The 15,221-nt window shown below is 34.5% G+C and overlaps 1 protein-coding gene across 3 annotated transcripts in view; it reads right to left on the reverse strand.

Annotated features, from left to right (window-relative positions):
* The window catches only part of PCDH7 (protocadherin 7), a 252,554-nt gene that overhangs the window by 185,527 nt on the left and 51,806 nt on the right, over positions 1 to 15,221 (reverse strand). The window lies entirely within an intron of this gene.

The following is a 15,221-nucleotide window of genomic DNA, read 5'->3' on the forward strand; positions in this document are numbered from 1 at the left end:
TTTTTGCCTCCTACAACCAAAAAACCTTCTAATTTCTCTAAATTCAGCATCAAGTCATAAAGATGACTTAAGCATCCTTACAGGCTCACTGGTATGGCTGCAGTTGTATGGAAAGAAAGGGTGACTACTCCTGGCTGCCAGGAGTTTATAAGCTGTTTCCATAGCTTTCTCTGATACTCCATAATGAAAGTGATGAGACAGATTATTCTGTATCACTACACTGGTGCATAAATCTAATTGTCAAATACTTTGAGAGCCTATGTCTGCCAACATGGAAAATATTTTTAATTTATTAAATAACCAACTTATCCATGCATTTTAAGAATGTTCAAGTTAGGAAACAGAATAGAACTATCTTGGTATTGAGGAAAAAAAAAAAAAAAAAAAGTTGAGTTTCTTAAACCGTAGAGAGGTACAAAGAAATTACCCTTTGATTTAGTATAAATCCTTTCCAAATCCACACAGGTTAAAAATGCTAGTTGTCATACTTGTTTTATGTCTTAGCATCTTTGCTTTCTTTATGCTGAAGATGTCCTCAACATATATCCTCAGGAGTATAGCTAAATTGGAAGTGGAAGGTTAGAAAGATTTATAATGTTGCCAGGGCTGCCATATAGGCAACAAACAGGGAATATTTCATCATAAGGACTATGAAAGTATTCTGCTTACCATTTCTTTTAAAGTACATTTTTTCCTTATTTTTTTTCCTAAAGAACAAATATCAGTGCTTTTGAAACAAAAAAGTAAGTTATTTGTAACAATTAGAACAGCTGCTTTATATTTGTCTTGTGGTAGAAATCACAGACAAACATAACTAACTCTGGCAGGATTAAGTATAAAATATTTGTAGAATGTGCATGAATGAGTTTTAATTTTCTTATGCCTAATTCCAAGTCCTCCTTAGTTCTTTTCTGCTGTTTTCTTATATCTAAGTGTACACTAAAGAGGCTTCATCCCCTTATGCCTCATACATCACATTGTGTATATGTTTAGATTTATAGGCTGGAATTCATTCCCCAAAAAAGACATGAAACACAGCAACCAAAACTTCAAGTTACATTCTACTACAATATGTAGTAGCTTGAAAAACATAGAAACTATATTATAATATTATGGATAATCATTTAATAAAATAATACAATCATAATTAAGAATATTATTATAAGCATAATAATAATAATTATAGCAGATTTTAATTATGTACACTGATTGATCACTTAATGGCTCTCTTATTTTAACCAAATAGATATTCCATGGCAGTTATGATTTTGTTAGAATTTGGTTGGGTTTGCAACTCTTTCCTGAAAAGCTTCAGCTGACAATCTTCATGAAAAACAGAAAGGGGGGGGATCCACCAAAAACCTAAATTAACAGCTCTGGGATACAACCATACTGGACACCTAGTAGTTCTCTGAACATTTAGAAATGTCCTAGCCCTTTTGGGGAGACAAAGACAACAATTCTTAGATAGTTCTTACAAAATAGATCCAACTGCTCTATTGAGACAGAACTCCTCAAAGAGGAAAACTTCTCATGTTAAGAGGATGAAGCCCCTATATGGATTAAGGACAAGAAGTAGTTCAGGATTAAAAATATAAACACATTAGGGATTGTCTGCCTTGGCAGTACTGGGAAGAGAATAGTGTTTCTAACCTTAGGCCAATGAGGACACTAAGGAAATGGAAAGAGACCATTAGGCAATTCATAAATCCATATAATATTTTATCTCCCCAAGCATCTCCCTAAACAAATAAATTGCTTAAAGTTTCTTTTTCTATATAAGGATAAATGTATTATACCAAAATGCAGCAATCTCTTATTCATTCTACTGAAGAACTGGACTTCTTCCCAGCACCCTCATTGAGAGTACAACAAAATTGTCCTCCTGCAATATGTAGCATCAACAGTGAAGAGCAGTAAAGGAATTCTAGCTTTGTGATCACTTCAGAGAATTTAATGTCTTAGATTTTTAATTCAACACGTTAAAAATTATGCTATATAAAAATGAATAAAATTCTTTGTGCTTAGTTTTTAAATCTTCATTGCATTGTGATTGGTTTTGTGATGGAGAAGAGGGTCTTTCCAGCTTCACCTCTCAAACATGCAGCTAAATGGAATATTTATGGGAAAGATCTAATTATTTATATCAAATCAGGTAAGTTTCTTTCAGCATCCTCCATTTAAGTGGTATTATTACCACTGAATGGCAGAGACTGGTCATGAGCAGTGGAGTAGAGTCCATCTGGAGTCCCATAACCAGTGCTGCTCCCCAGGGATCAGTACTGTGTCCAGCCTTATTCAGCTTATTTATCAGCAACCTGGACTAAATAGAGTGCAGCCTAAGCAAGTTTGCTGATGACACAAAATGGAGAGAGTGTCTGATGTGCCTGAAGGCTGTGCTGCTGTTCAGCAGGACCTTGGGGGCTGGAGAGGAGAAAAAGCTAATGAAGCACAGGGTTCTGAGCCTGGGGATGAATAACCTCAAGTGCCAACACAGGCCAGGGGACATCTAAAGAGCAGCTCTGCAGAGAAGAACCCGAGAGTCTCGGTGGATGCAAGGTCACCACGAGCTGGCAGTGCTGTTACAGCCAGGAGGCCAATCCTCAGGAACATCAGGAGAGTGAGGCCAGGTTATTGCTACTGTCAAGGGTCCAGCAGAGGTCATAAAGATGATGAAGGGTCTGGAGCACTCTTCTATGAGGATAGACTGTGGGAACTGGGCCTGCTTAATCTAGAGAAGAGAAGACTGAGAGGGGATCTCATCAATATATACAAATATTTTAAAATCAGATGTCAAGAGGATAATGCCAAACTCTTTTCAGTGATGCCAGTGAAAGGACAAGGAGCAATGGTCACAAAATAAAACACAAGATGTTCCATCTCAACAGGAGGAAGGCCTGCTTTACCCTGTCAGAGCCCTGGAGCAGTCTGCCCAGGGAGGTCGTGGAGTCTCCCTCTGGAGACATTCAAAGCCCACCTGGATGAGCTCCTGTGTAACTCTAATCGACCCTGTGATCTCCACAGGTCACTCACAACCCTATCTATCCTGTTATTCTGTGGTTCTGTAACTGGAACCTAGCTACAAAAGACAAAAATTATTCCTTGTAGAGAACTCTGTGTTGAGCTTTTTTCATTATTTACACTTTTCCACCTATCTTCCTTTGGCATTACAGCGAGCAGCCCTGTTTCAAGATATCAACTCTCTCACCCTTTGTATTCCTTTCCTTGCAGTGTTCTCTACATATAAAAAAAAAAAAAAAAAAAAAATCTGGAACAGAAAATTCCCAAACTGTCTCCAGTAGGTGATCTTAGTGAATGAAGAAGAAATTCTGGAGGGACAAACACAGGCAGAAGCTAACTGCTGCTTTTTATATTTTCTTCCACATAAAACCAAACAGCAGCTAGTTTGCCCTGGGCATTTTGCTTTATGCATTGTGTAGAATACATATTCTTGTCCATTTATATTCATCAGACCTAAATCTGGAAACTGCCATCATGCTGACAAAGAACTAGAGACAGAATCTAACTCCTGTGTTGCTCCTGTGTATGATAATATGCTCTTCATGACTGGAAATTTACTTGGTACCCTTGTACAATGTGAAGATGGTGTCAATCTGCCTGAGTAAGATTAGCAATATCTATTCAGTTTCCAGCTCTGGAATGAGGGGGAGTGAACTAAACAGCTGGAAAACAAACAGTGTCCACAAAGAAAAGGTTTTTCAAATAAGTATTTTCTTGTGTGCAATAGAAATTAATAAAATATTTTCAGTTGCTTCTCAAGTTTAGATATTAAACCATTAAATACCTTAATCCATTACTCTTCACAAAGTCAGTAAAACTGAAGCAGAGCACATAATTAGAATTAATTTCATTGCCTGCTTGCTTGAGAAATTCTGAGGTATCCACTGGAGCTCCAAAAATGCCTTTTTCATCATTTGGAGGACCTTATGTGAGCTATTTTGCCAAAACATCATTCGTTTGACATTCCATGAATTTTACAAGTTGAATCAAAATGGACAGTGCACGCTTTATGCTTTCTGCCCCTTCTGTTCATCAAGCAGGAGCATCCTAAAAATTTTAAACATGGACCACTGCTAGACATCAAAGTGGGGCTTTGAACTCAACCATCCCATTATCAAAATTGTATTAGAAATTACAGAGCTCTGAAAACCAAGCTGGAATATTGCAACTTCGTCTAGAATGAAGACTGCAGCTTGCCAATCACTAACACAGCCATGGGAAGCCAGAATAGCATCACAGAATGAAGGAGGTTTTCCAGGCCATATTTCACAACAATAAAATTCACTGGCCATAGGTGATTAAAAAAATCACTTTCTTAATGGCTTCTTACACTAACTCTGCTTAAATGTGACAGAAAACTCAACTTTTCCATCTCTGCCTCTGATTTTAGATTAGTCTTTGCACTCCCTGGATTTGTCAGCACTCTCCTTATCAGCATTTTTACTGAAGTTTATGTTTGCTCTAAAGGGTTTTATATGTTATTTCCTTCAGTGGTATATAAATGAATAGAACTTCAAAGTGAATGGCTGAATGTTAAATAAAACAAAAGCATAGTTTCAACACACTTAAAGTGGAAAAGCACTGCATTTACAAAACTGACAAATTTTTTATTCTATGTATTTACTTTCCTAATACTGAGCCCAGACTCTCCAAAGGCAAGGTTACCACTAGTCCAACAACGAAAGCTGGTAAACTTAAACTGCTTTGTTTTTGCTGCAAGATATTAGTCAGAGATAGGTTAAACTATGTAGGACTATACCTTTCTTTTCTAAAAAATCAGGTAGTCAGGGATGACAGACCTGCACACCAGGGAACTTAAACACAGGGAGATTCAATTTTCACCAAAAACTTTCTCAGGGAAGAAGAATTCCCCATGGAGAAACAGGAAAAAAAGGAAAAACACTATCCCAAGAACCTGCTACAGTATGTAACAAACACACAAGCTAAATCAAAAGAACTGCATGTTTAGTGAGAATATTTTTTTCACCAAGTGAATTACTGGATTTCAGGGTAATAACTAAATTGATAATATAACATGTAATAACATAATGATAAATATGGTGATTGAAAAAAACAATTAAAGGGTTTATGGCTATAGAGATACAGTCCAAAAAATCCAACCAAGCAGGGATAAAGATAAAAGCTGGTTCAAAAATGTTTGAAGAAGAATGCATTAGTAACACAGAAAAAAAAAAACAAAACCAAAAAACAAACAAACAAACAAAAAAAAAGATAACTCATAAGAAAACAAAGAAGAGGTTTTTAAAAAATGGTATAAAAATTCTGATTCCAGTAAGGATTTTTGAAGATCATTTAATTGTTATGATTTATTAGTTCTTCAGTAGAACTACTGCACTGAGACACAATGGTTGTTTTATTAATAGATAATGATTAATGCCACTGCAATCAGTAACAATGACTTTCTCTTTCATCAGCTAGTGGTCTGGGGTTGATCAGATGATGAAATCAAGGAAAGTGAATTGGTAAACCAGATGGAGAAAGTATTTCTAATATGATTTAAGACGACAACAACAACAGAAACAGAGGAGTTTTCTCATTTTTCTTTAGTTCACTTCTGTCTGTAACAGTGTGATTTCATTTATGCCTATAAAAAGTGTGTATAAAATCCTTATCTAATACTTAAACTAACCACCTCCTCTCAAATGGATAAATTACAGCACAATCCAAATACAGTGTAAAGATAAGATCTTGGGATTTTTTGTGTCCTACTCTGTATTTTTACAATGGGAAATAAACCTGCACAATTTATGACAAATTCATAATTTTAATCCTTTCCACTCTATGAGTCAGGAAAGGGTACCATATCCCTCTGTTTGTGAATTGAGTGAATGAGAATTTTTAAAGACTAAAGGACCAGCAAAACACACACAGACTCTCCCTCATTAGATTTTTTGCACAATAGTGACTACAGAGAGCTATGAATGCACAGCACTATGAATAATAAAACATCTGTGAATTACATAATGTCACTAAGTACATTCCAAATGGTATGCATATATTAACCCACAAACACAGGCTGGTACTTATTTTAAACAAAATCAGCAAAAAAAAATTGGTTTTTCACAAAGACCCTGGAAGTCCATTATGTTATCCAATTCTCACATATTACTCTAAGGAATGTGATGCTATTGTTACACTACAATAAACAATTGTCACAGAAACAGCTCTCAGTGACAGGTAGAAATATCTCTGGGAAATTAATCAACTTTAATAAAACAGTTTAAGGAAATGTAATTTCTTCTTGCATTTTAAACTGGCTGGAGTCTACATGGGAAAAAAATGAATATAAGGAACTTCTATACATACCAAGATTCCATATTTTCACATCATTTCATACTGTCATTGAGATGCAGAAGTAAACTTTGAGCTCATTGCACCTTCTGACAATTAGAAAAATGTTCCTTTGTATCACTGCAGACTTCACACAGCTTGATCAGAGCCCTCTGTTTTAGAAGTGCCCCAACACCACCCTGGTGATAAATCATTTTGAGATTTGCATGCTTGTTGTTAGCTTTCATACATGATGTGCTGCTTTTTCACTCCTGAAACAGGGCTGTTTTTAAGCAGATGTAGTAGTCTCTTGACAGTGTAATATGGATCCATAATTTTAAAGGGAAGTCAAAATGATGATTTCTGTACTATATATTCTTCTTAATGACTAGCACAGCAACATAGGACTATTGTTTTAAACACAAGTCTGAAACCTCAAGAAGTTTAGATTAATATTAGGGTTTTAGTTTTTTTTAATTGCCTTTTTTCTCTCTCTGAAATCACCTACTTCTTCAATTAATAGAAACTGATCACTTAGTAAAATGCAAAGTATTTTATTATTCTATTGCAGGTTGACACCATTATTTGAAAAAGTCTTTATTATAAAGTAGGGTAATGTTTACCCTCACCTAGTCATATATAAACCAGACAATTTGACAGTTTACCACACTAAAACCTGATTCAAACCCTCCTGAAGTCACTGACTCAGATTTTCCTTTTACTTTCCTGAGTCAAAAGTCTTTTAAAAGTCAAATGCTGTTCATCTTTTCACTCCAGTATGCAGCACTCCAAGCTCATCTCACAACTGCCTCCTCTAATATTATTACCTTCATGGTAAGATAGTGCAGGAAAGGTTTATTCAGTATAAAAAACTTAGGATGAGGCTCTAGGGTTTATGAAATTAACAGATGGCCTCAGCCTAAGTGTATTTAAAGGAGATTTTATTTTTTAATGAAAATAATTTGAGATTGGGTATGTAACCAAAACTCAGGAATGTATTTGATTTTATCCCAGAAATAATTCAAGATAGATCATCCAGGTTACTATATGGGCTATATTCCATTCCTATTCCTATTAAAAGCAGATTACAGAGTGGCTAAAGCTACTTATGATTTTTCAAGCTTACCAGTATTAATTTGAATGAGATAATAGATGAGGGAAGAATGATTGGCAGCCATTCCATCCACACAAAGTACAAATCTCTTCAGCAGAATTTCAAGGGATTGCAGAACTAAGTATCAAAAGATCTAATGATAAATTGATATTCAATTTTTTATAAATAGTTGTACTTGAGGTAACGTTATTCACTTCACTTTTTCTGAAAAATAGAGATTTGCCATATTTATATCCTAAAATGCAGTACTGCAAAGTATTACCAAAGTTTGGATAGGTACACTGAGATATTAGAAATGTCCTACACAAAGTCTGTTGATGTGCAAAGATCATGAAGTGCACACAGTATGTTATGAATCCAGTCTCAAGTTCCACCATTGATATCCATGTCTGGGGACCAGAATTTTATTTGCCTTATCTTTCCTGGTCATGGCATGTAGGGAAGCAGCTAGTGCATCTGTACAGGCCCTGAGAGACAGATGAAAAAGATCAGAGATGACACAGATGTCCAGAATCTTCCCACCTGACACCTGGCTGAATTCACTGATTATTGCAAGATGTGGATAGCCATCTGTCCATCTGTCTGGTGGTTACACTTTAGGGTCATATTGTTTCAAAGAGTTAATCACTGAGGTAAGTAATAAGAAAGATTTTTGAAAATTCAACACTATTTCCTACATGAACTATAATAGTCATTTTAAGTCTCCCCTGGTGCAGTTCAACATGGCCAGAAATCCAGCAGAGCCAGTGCTCTATAAGAGAAATGTTTTAGCATATTTCCAATAAATTATGCAAAAAATGAAATGGTTGCATTTTAAAGACAATTCTTTACCTAATTTTTCCCATCATATTAATAGGAGAAAAAAATATTATTCTGACAATGTCAAAGCTGAAATTATTATGCCAGATCTCATAATTCTATTATTTTAATTTCAACATTTAAATTCAACAAAAACACTGCACATGTGCAGATGAAGAGTTTCCCTAAATTTTCTACTAGGGCATAAATCAACAAATTCCCATTGACACTCATGTACCATGGGTAGAATTTTCTTGAGCAGTTCTTATCATGTACTGTGATGTAAGCTGTCCTACATGTATTTAATACACCAGGCAGTCAAGGCACAGAGATCTAAGGTGGTTTCTTTCATCCCAGGATAGTAGCTCAGTGTCATTAACAAGATCCCAAATTCCCACTTCCCAATTCTACATAGTAAACAGATTATACATTTGAAGTCAATGCAGCTCATGGTATAAATGCAGCCTCTACTGAAGTAGGCAATAAGATAGAAATATGTCTGTTGTATGCATATTTTATGTTTAAGTAGAAATCTAAAATAAAAATTAAGGAGATTCTAGAAAATTAATGGACTAAATGACAATTCAAAAATCTTCTGCCTTGTTTCAAGACTTGCAAATGTATCATCTTCTACGATCACTAACAGTAATGAATTCTGTAAAGCAGAGATTCTGACATTATACCTCATCTCCCATAGTTATAAAGCCTGTTTTCTGAAAGCACTTTTTACCTAAAAGTGTATTACAATAAGCCACAAACTCAATCAAAGGCACAAAAAAAATAATACAAAAATCACCCTAAAAACATGTATAAAAATAGTATGTCTTTTTTCAAAATGTATCCTATCCAAAATAAATTTTCGAGAGAAATTAAAATCTATCTGCTCGGCTGACTTCAGTGAGAATGATTAAAAACAAATTGCAGAAGGCTGCATGGAGGTACTCTACATCACAATACAAAATTAAATTGTGTCATATTAAAAATCTAATGCTATATTTAAAAATTAAATTTACTTTTTTTAATTTGTATTTTTTAAATTAGAGAATAAAAATTTAAAACCAGTTTATTAATATTGCCCCTACGTTTTTACCTCTCCATTATTTCAGTATTGATGCCAGAAATCAACGCCATCAATGTAAGAAAAATAAAGGAAAACTAGAGGCTGCTTCAAGAGATTTTATTTGGTTTAGCTCCCTGCATACACTCCAAGTTCTTTAGGATTGATCCAATGTCTGTACATGAGAAATGCACAAGCTTTGCTCAAGAGCTACGGTCAGATTCATAAAAATATTCAAACTGATCTTCCCTGAAAGATCAAAAACTGAACTCAACAGGTAACCAGCAATTATCAAGTCCTTATCACTGCAAGAGGCTCAGACTTCACATACTTTTAAGCATCTGAAAAACGAGCATGACTTGGTGTCACAACATGACATAAATTTTACAGACACATGTAACTATTATTTGCATTCTCCTTTCACCACCTTCTTTGCACTATAAACTCTTTATCATGCATAGGAAACACCTGACTAATTGCATCAGGAAGTCTACCCTTTTTATTCCACAACACTGCCTATAACTGCTGCTTTCAGGCTCCCTGGAGCTTTAATTCACAACTTTTTAATGCCCTCCACAGGGAGTATTTCAAAATGAGGGATGGAAGCAGGATGAAGGAAACAAGAAAAACACTGAGTCTCCCACAGCTTGTCTAGTTTTCTCTTTATAATGCAAACTTCTCAGGACAAAGCTCATGTATCCTTGTGTCACTACCAGCACTGAGTATATAATCAATGGTTTCACAATACTATTGAATTAGTTGCTTCCATGTCTTTTCTCCAATTTGTTGAAAGACTTTGCCCACTAACCATTCAATATATTCATATTTCACAGTCACAAAATACTTGTATAAAACCAGATGTGCTATCTATATTCAAAACCAACATAAAATATTGATTCAATAATAAATTTTAATAATATTAACATTTTTAAGCATAAGAAATGTAACCTGATTTTTTTTTTCTTCATTGTAGCATGGTTAAATCTAAATCACTTTTTGACAAAAGTGCCCTGAAGTGTACATATATATATATGTTACTTTCCCATATACATAGTGATGAAAATTAATATCTCTTTCAAACCTTTTGGGCAGGAGGCAGTTCATAGATGCTGAGCAAAAAAAGGATTTCCTCTGAAAAGCAGTTCTCCCATCTTCAGTGAAATGGAAGACACTGAAGCATTTCTACAACATCACACATCTCTTTACAGACATTTCTATGGATTTCATAGATTACAACTTGTAAGTAATTTCAACAATTAAATGGATCTAAGAATTTTCTCTGACCGAGACAATGAAAAATACCCTTTTCACAAGTGTAACCCCAAATAAGTTGGTACCAGTGGGAGACAGAGGAACAGAGACTGATTTTCCTGGTTTCTAGCCTTTCAACAGCTAGACAGGTTTTCTGCCCCTCCATAGAAATGGTGTTGTGATGTCCGTAATGTCAAATATGCAAACTGCCTTCTATCATTAGATGTAGGCCAAAACAAACCAAGTGTGATCAGACATTTCTACTTAAAATTGTTCCATGTTAGCTGACATTACATGGAGAAAGATTTTGAGCTTGAACACATATAAAATTCCTCTGAGATTAGGTCACTCTGCAGACTCTCAGAGAGACACCAAAAAGGATTTCATCTTAATATTAGATAAACAACTTAGACTGAATGAAAGGGTTCCCACATATGCCTCCTTCCTACTGATTGTGACACTATGCAGCTAGGTGAGATGCCAAACTTTACAATAATCATAATTTACCTGTTAAAATTATGCCTATATAACTGGCTACATGCTAACTCCCTCCTTAGAGGTGAAAACTGAGACTGGTTAGAGTTTTCTTTACTCCCTGTGTACTTCTACTATCCTCATAGTTTAGGGCTGCATAGCAGAAGAAAATTATCATTTTTCCAAGAGTAAAAAGGAAAGCAGATGGACACTTATGATCTCGAACTCTGCCCACACTTCTTATGAGGTTAATTAGTTTATATACCACTCTTTTTCTCGTATTTGCTAAAATAAAATTGCTCTAGACAATATTCAAGAAGTGATACCTTTTATGCAAAAACAATTGTTGGCACACAGTTTCACAGTTTAAAAAAGGGTTATTTTGTGTCAAAAGCCAATTGAAAATCCTGCTTTCCTGAATAAAAACTCTGCAAAATGCAACATAAACAGATAATTAAGCCCGATAAAATAGGCTTTAGAGCATAATGAGGTTTATTCAAGTCCAGTAGAACATTTTTCTCTGTCATATTTTTCATAGATAATTCATAAATAAATACAGCATTTGTATGTTTAAATAACAAAAAAAAAAGATTTTTTTTAATTGGTTTGTTTGGCACTTGCTATTCAAAATAGCGTTACTGGGCTAGACTAAGACGATCTAACTGTGAAAACCAATCTGATTTGGAAGAAAATTAATTTTAAACTAAATGTAGAAACATTAATTCCTTTCGTGAATTCCACCACTGAAGAATATTGAGGGCTCTTTGTTAACTGCCAGGGGTCATAACAAGCCTTTTCTTTTTTTTCCTCATTAGCACTACAAATTCCTTAGAAAGGGCAACAAACTGGTTTCCTGTGATAGATGCCATTCCTAGGAACTACAGATCAAAGGAAAAGTATCTGGTGAAATAGTAATCTACTGGGGTATGGTGGAGAATAGAATTCAATTGTGGCTTCTTGATATTTCAGGAACACATTCCAACAAAAACAAAGAGCTTAATGCTAAACAGTGAAATTGTAGGCATATTCATGGTGATGGAAAGGATTTAAAACATTTGTCACATTCATCATATTTGCTCTTAATGTAGATTCTGGTAAAATATTGAGAGCAACACAGAAGATAGAACAGCATTTCACATATTTATAGTTTTCCCTAAAAGAAATGTCAAAAGTCAGATATAATGTCTGCAAGCACAATGGATTAATTTTTCCCCAATGAAAAGGGAGATAATACTGAGTTTGTAAGAATGCATAATTAAGTACACATTGGAAATTTAAATATAGCCAGTGCAATTGAGAGTACAAAGCTATCTTTTACTAGCTCAGCAAAATTCAGTCTTTTGAATGACTCTCAAAGAGTAAAATGAGAAATGTGTTAAAGCATGGATTGTCCAGACTTTTTAAATGATGACTGGGTGAATCCAAGGGTCTGTGCTTATGGACCTAAACGAAGGAAGAGTAGGGACAGAGATTTTTTTATAAACTTGAGAAATCTCAGATGAAGGTTTTAAATTGTTTATGAGCCTTTGCAAAAACAATTTGCTTTAATTAAATTGTATTGTTCACGCTAAGACTAAAGTGTGATCTGGGTTGTGCAAGTTTACTTAATTTAATCCTTTAGTCTAGGTTTGGCAGATAGTTTAGCAAGCTCTGTACTACTGCAAAAACCATATCTACTTCTCTCTTTATATGTAAAATTGCATTTGGCATCATTGAGAGTGCCTCTACAAACTGTGGCAGTACACGTTCACCAGAAGTAGAACCATGAAGAAGAGACAAAGAGATCTTGCTCCATACTGCTTCCTTTTCCCACTGGTTGCCACTTCATATAATAATTTACTAATAATTTATGTAGCTTGTTTTGTAACGAGCTGAAAAAATTGCATATCACAACTTCCCTGACAGTTTTCTACTGACACATCTTGTTCTTTAGTATTCTTGTATAAAACAATTGAAAATAAAGTGATAATGGAAAAAGAGTGGTCTCTACTTATAGAAGAAATCTCTGGGTATATTTGGCTCATATGAGTAAGACAATTCATATTTGGCTTTCAAAGCTCTAAATTAACCTCTTCTTAAAAGATAGGAAAATGAGAGTCAGATGGATGTATTTTTTTTCTCTCATCCAAGCAGGACAACAGCAAACAAAAACAATATCTGTTGTCACAGATATCTTTCACTCCCTCATTCTGACATAAAAAAGACACTACCCAACAATGAAGCAGCCATAGGAGGCAAAGAGGAAAGAAATAGTTCATAAAAGCAATATTACCACTTGTGATTTCTGAAGCTCCCAGTATCTTGCAAGTTGATGTAACAGAAGAAAAAACTCTTCATTTGGTCTCCCACTGTTTTGCTGCCCTTTCCCCACTGGTATTGTAGCAGGAGGCAATATAAAAGTGCTTTTATTCCATACAAATTGCTTGATTGCTAAACTCTCTGAAATCTGAAAATGAGAGTAGTTGCACTTTTTTTTTTTAAGGGTTCTTTCTTCGTAATTGCTTCTGACCAGAAAATTAAATACAGACGAATGAAATTGCAATGAACACAGAAGACACAGTTCTGATTTCACTTCTAGTTGAAGAATAATTTTATTGAAATAAAATAATTGCTTTATTTGAGATAAGAATCTGATCAGAAGTACTTAACAATGCCTATACATGTTCCAGGTTTAAATTTTTTTCTTAGATAATGTCTGTATTCAGAAAAAGGCTGAAATTTTTACAAATATGTTTGCATACTTAGTGCATTTATTTCTGCAAAATGTTACATCTTAAGTATTTTGGTGGTTTTTCCTCTTTTTTTCTCATCTCAAGGTAAGATTTCCAAGTTCTCTGAATTCAAAATATGGTTCATGGACTGCAGGTATTTCACACATCATTTCTAAGCACCAATTGAACTAAAGAAAGGGATAGAAAATGCAAAAGAAACAACCCGTGTGCTGATTTTTTTGACAAAGCTGTTGGTACCAATTTTTATAGTTCTCTGATATTCCTAAACAATTCATTCCCATAGAAAACTGTGTTTTTCTTGATCTCTTTTGCATCTTTTTCCTTCTCATTCCTGTATGTCTTAACTGTAATTTTCTTTCTTTGTGTATTTTATTAATTTTTTTATGCAGGATTACTAAAGATCCAGACTAGCAATCAAGTTTCAATAAACAATGTACACATAGAAAGCCTGAATCAATTCGTAAATGAAAGAATTGATTTTTTTATTTTAATTTTGCTCATTGATTTTGTCCACAGAAAACATAATCAATATGGTAGCAGCCTACTGACTTTGAAGTTTGATAATATATTTCAGCACAATAAAGAGGTCAAAGCCCCTACTGTATCATAAATTCCTCCACTCAGAACTAATTACTCCAAATGGAAATAAGTGGCAGACTATCAGTTTTGGAGGGATAAACACAAAGGGTGAGCTAATTCAGACATAAATGCATAACAATCAGGAGAGAAAAAGTATTTTTCAGCATTTTTGTTCATACAGTTGAAAAGCCATATGTGAAGGCAAGTCACAATATACAGTTTTGTTACAAATATAATGTAGTTTTCTCATATGGTTATACCAGATTTACATCACAAACTTCAACAGCTAAAGTTATGCTTTATTCCTAAGAAAAATACCCTGTTGGAAAAGTATTATTATTCAAATATCCTCTTTTGTTGCTTCTTATGATGAAGGATATGACTAAATAAATTTTTTAGGAGAAAATATTCAGCCTTTCTCTAAATCATAAGATGATATATAGAGTAATATCCAAATGCATACAGAAAATGAATATAAAAATTGATGTGTACACATATATATATATGTATATGTATATAAAATTGGAGTTGGCACTATAGTCTTTGTTTTTATGTGATGTATATAGCTTAGTGGTGACTGTAGAGTCAGAGGTTTTCTGCATACATGGTTTTGATACTGGCAGTTGTACAATCCATGATACAATTCTTTTAGTCTGGAGCTCTCTAGCCAAGTGAATTCAGTTGTCTTTAGCAGCCAAACTGTATGTGTACCATGTGAGCTGATTTCCCTATCTGCTGATATCATTTAGCATGTTTGGTTCTTCTTTGCATCTACCTCAATTTCCTTGTAGAGACATTTCTCACAGGAAAATCTGAAGGACCCAATACTGCTTCAGCTGAATCCTCCTCCACACTTTCTCTCATGCCCCTGAGCAAGACAAAGATTTTCAAATATTAAGACTCC

This window comes from Oenanthe melanoleuca, chromosome 4 (assembly GCF_029582105.1).
Source record: "Oenanthe melanoleuca isolate GR-GAL-2019-014 chromosome 4, OMel1.0, whole genome shotgun sequence".
Lineage (NCBI taxonomy): Eukaryota > Metazoa > Chordata > Aves > Passeriformes > Muscicapidae > Oenanthe > Oenanthe melanoleuca.